The sequence below is a fragment of the Carassius auratus genome, unplaced genomic scaffold (assembly GCF_003368295.1).
Source record: "Carassius auratus strain Wakin unplaced genomic scaffold, ASM336829v1 scaf_tig00043731, whole genome shotgun sequence".
Classification (NCBI taxonomy): domain Eukaryota; kingdom Metazoa; phylum Chordata; class Actinopteri; order Cypriniformes; family Cyprinidae; genus Carassius; species Carassius auratus.
The window spans coordinates 27,501-31,346 of NW_020526786.1; the positions used below are offsets into that span (position 1 = coordinate 27,501).

Consider the following 3,846-nt stretch of genomic DNA (forward strand, 5'->3'; position numbering starts at 1 on the left):
CGAAATTATTTTATAATAAAAAAAAAAAAAAAAAAAAAAAGCTATGCCCGATCTCGTCTGATCTCGGAAGCTAAGCAGGTTTGGGCCTGGTTAGTACTTGGATGGGAGACCGCCTGGGAATACCGGGTGCTGTAAGCTTTTTGGACATTTTTCACTTAGTATATAATAATTTTGCCAAAAAATAGAGTCAATGCCCGATCTCTGAATATTAGCAGGTTTGGGCCTGGTTAGTACATGGATGGGAGATTGCTTGGGAATACCAGGTGCTTTAATCTTTTTGGAAAATTTCACGAATTATATAATAATCTTTCATTAAAAAAAAAAAAAAAAAAAAAAAAAAAAGAGTCAATGCCCGATCTCTGAATCTTAGCAGGTTTAGGTCTGGTTAGTACTTTGATGAGAGACTGCCTAGGAATACCAGGTGCTTTAAGCTTTTGGGTTTTCTTTCCTACTTATATAATGTACTGGCGATTAGATTGGCTGGTCTTTAAATAGCCCTCTCTTTGCAGCAGTCTTCGCTTACGGCCATACCAACCTGGCTATGCCCGATCTCGTCTGATCTCGGAAGCTAAGCAGGTTTGGGCCTGGTTAGTACTTGGATGGGAGACCGCCTGGGAATACCGGGTGCTGTAAGCTTTTTGGACATTTTTCACTTAGTATATAATAATTTTGCCAAAAAATAGAGTCAATGCCCGATCTCTGAATATTAGCAGGTTTGGGCCTGGTTAGTACATGGATGGGAGATTGCTTGGGAATACCAGGTGCTTTAATCTTTTTGGAAAATTTCACGAATTATATAATAATCTTTCATTAAAAAAAAAAAAAGAGTCAATGCCCGATCTCTGAATCTTAGCAGGTTTAGGTCTGGTTAGTACTTTGATGAGAGACTGCCTAGGAATACCAGGTGCTTTAAGCTTTTGGGTTTTCTTTCCTACTTATATAATGTACTGGCGATTAGATTGGCTGGTCTTTAAATAGCCCTCTCTTTGCAGCAGTCTTCGCTTACGGCCATACCAACCTGAGCGTGTGCTAGGAGAGGGTGGAATTTTGATCTGATTTATTTTTCCCAAGGTTTAAATTGAAATTCATGCAAAAATTGGTGTTTAATTAAGCTCTAAAGTTGTTTTCCTTACCCCTCCTGCAGCAGCTGCTGTTTGTAGGAGGAGTCTTATTCTTTTTTGTTCCTGGAGGTTTTGTTTGTTAATTGAATGGAGCACATGGTGGGAGACATTGGAGTACTACAAACAGATCTGGTATCTAAGAAGAACAGCGGGAATCTAGTCATGATGGAGGACAAGGCGTTTGAAAAGAACTTAACTGTGAGTGTGGAAATTGTTGGAGATGAGAAAATAACAATGATGGAATTACTTAGAGGAATTAATGAAGTCTGTGGTGCTGTGATTGGATGTCGTTTCAAAGGGGACAAAAAGTATGAAATTACAATGAACCACAGTAAAGGAAAGGAAAGACTTATCGATGGTTTTAAAATCAAAAACTGTCAAATTATGGCTAGAGATCTGAGCAATGATGAGCTTGTTGTTTCATTCATGAATCTTCCTGTGTACATCACGGATGAGGAAATTTTGGAGAAACTTAATGGATGGGGTGTCAATGCAACATCCCCAATCAAGAGGAGGAGATGGCCAGGAACAGATATTGCAGATGGGACCCGCTTCTGTAAAGTTAAGTTCACTGACACTGTTCAATCATTGCCATATTCAACCAAGTTTGAAACACTGGAGGGTGCTGAGCACTTTAGAGTAATTCATAACAGGCAAGTAAAAGTGTGTCGTATTTGTATCCAGCCTGGACATGTATTGAGGGACTGCCCTGAGTTTACTTGTTACAAGTGTGATAAACAAGGACATTATGCTAGAGAGTGCAAAGAACTGAGTGATGTACATTATGGTGATGTGATGGGGGGAGCAGATTTGTCCAGTGGGGTAAACGAGGAGGAGAATGGATCTCTTCAAGGCAGCACATTAGGGAATACTTTGGACGACTTTGAAAGTCAGCTATTGCATCCGGGGCTAAAGGATCACATAACTCAAAGTGCTGGAACAGGACTGGTCGAGTGTTGCATGGAAAATCAAGTAAAGAAAAGGTTTGTGGGTAAAGCAACCATGGGCAATGCAACTTCACAATCATTGGCCTCTGTTAAGACTGCTCTCAAGTGTGATGGAAATGAAAATGTTGATGTTGATGATGATGATGATGATAATGAGTATGAGTATGATGATTATGATTTGTATGAGGAAGGGAGAAGTGAAAATCTGCAACTGCTTGTTAGGAAAAAAAGATCACTAAATGACAAGGGAGAGAAAGGAAACATGAAGAAAAAGAAATGAGGGCTATCTTTTTTCTTTTAGTTTCACCCTTACTGCTGCTATGATTTAAATTGTGTCCCTAAATGCTAATGGTCTTGTAACATGTGAAAATTTGAAAGTATCTTAACAGCTGTGAAAGCAGACATTTATTGTTTCCAGGAAACAAATTGGGATAGCAGCAAAATGAGGGAAGTGAAGAGGTATTGTGAGAGAATGTGATGGGTGTGACAGCGAGGTTGAGTCCTTAATGCATTTTTATGTAGAATGTCAGAGTTTAAAAGATTATCATGAATTATTAAAGCAATGTGTGAGGAAGAATTGGGAGGAAATAAAATTTGTGGATAAGGAGTGGGGCAGGATGTTTTTGTTTGGTATGGTACAGGAAAAGACGGTAAAAGGGAATGTGCATCTCTTAAATATGATGTTAAGTTTTGCAAGGTATGCAGTACGATTGAGGAGAAATGTAGCATATTTGAAAAAAGGAAAGAAAATGTATGGTGTTTTCAAGACTTTGATAAACAACATATAGAGATGATTAAAACTTAAAATGTGTGAGGAATTCTGTAACTGTTTTGTTGAGGGAAGCAAATTTATTTCTGTTCAGAATTGAACGAACTTGTATTTAATTTTTGAAAAGTGTAAATGGAAAGTTGCTGAAATTTAATGTTGAAATATATTATGTATTTACTGTAAATGTCGAAATTATTTTATAATAAAAAAAAAAAAAAAAAAAAAAAAAGCAATGCCCGATCTCTGAATCTTAGCAGGTTTAGGTCTGGTTAGTACTTTGATGAGAGACTGCCTAGGAATACCAGGTGCTTTAAGCTTTTGGGTTTTCTTTCCTACTTATATAATGTACTGGCGATTAGATTGGCTGGTCTTTAAATAGCCCTCTCTTTGCAGCAGTCTTCGCTTACGGCCATACCAACCTGGCTATGCCCGATCTCGTCTGATCTCGGAAGCTAAACAGGTTTGGGGCCCTGGTTAGTACTTGGATGGGAGACCGCCTGGGAATACCGGGTGCTGTAAGCTTTTTGGACATTTTTCACTTAGTATATAATAATTTTGCCAAAAAATAGAGTCAATGCCCGATCTCTGAATATTAGCAGGTTTGGGCCTGGTTAGTACATGGATGGGAGATTGCTTGGGAATACCAGGTGCTTTAATCTTTTTGGAAAATTTCACGAATTATATAATAATCTTTCATTAAAAAAAAAAAAAAAAAAAAAAAAGAGTCAATGCCCGATCTCTGAATCTTAGCAGGTTTAAGGTCTGGTTAGTACTTTGATGAGAGACTGCCTAGGAATACCGGGTGCTGTAAGCTTTTTGGACATTTTTTCACTTAGTATATAATAATTTTGCCAAAAATAGAGTCAATGCCGATCTCTGAAATATTAGCAGGTTTGGGCCTGGTTAGTAACTGGATGGGAGATTGCTTGGGAATACCAGGTGCTTTAATCTTTTGGAAAATTTCACGAATTATATAATAATCTTTCATTAAAAAAAAAAAAAGAGTCAA

General features: G+C 37.8%; 2 non-coding genes across 2 annotated transcripts; both read left to right on the plus strand.

Annotated features, from left to right (window-relative positions):
• Positions 1-517: 517 nt before the first annotated feature.
• Positions 518-636, plus strand: LOC113086645 (5S ribosomal RNA). The gene has a single exon (XR_003284959.1). It is a non-coding gene; the product is annotated as a 5S ribosomal RNA (ribosomal RNA).
• Positions 637-3,238: 2,602 nt separating this feature from the next.
• Positions 3,239-3,359, plus strand: LOC113086654 (5S ribosomal RNA). The gene has a single exon (XR_003284967.1). It is a non-coding gene; the product is annotated as a 5S ribosomal RNA (ribosomal RNA).
• Positions 3,360-3,846: the final 487 nt, after the last annotated feature.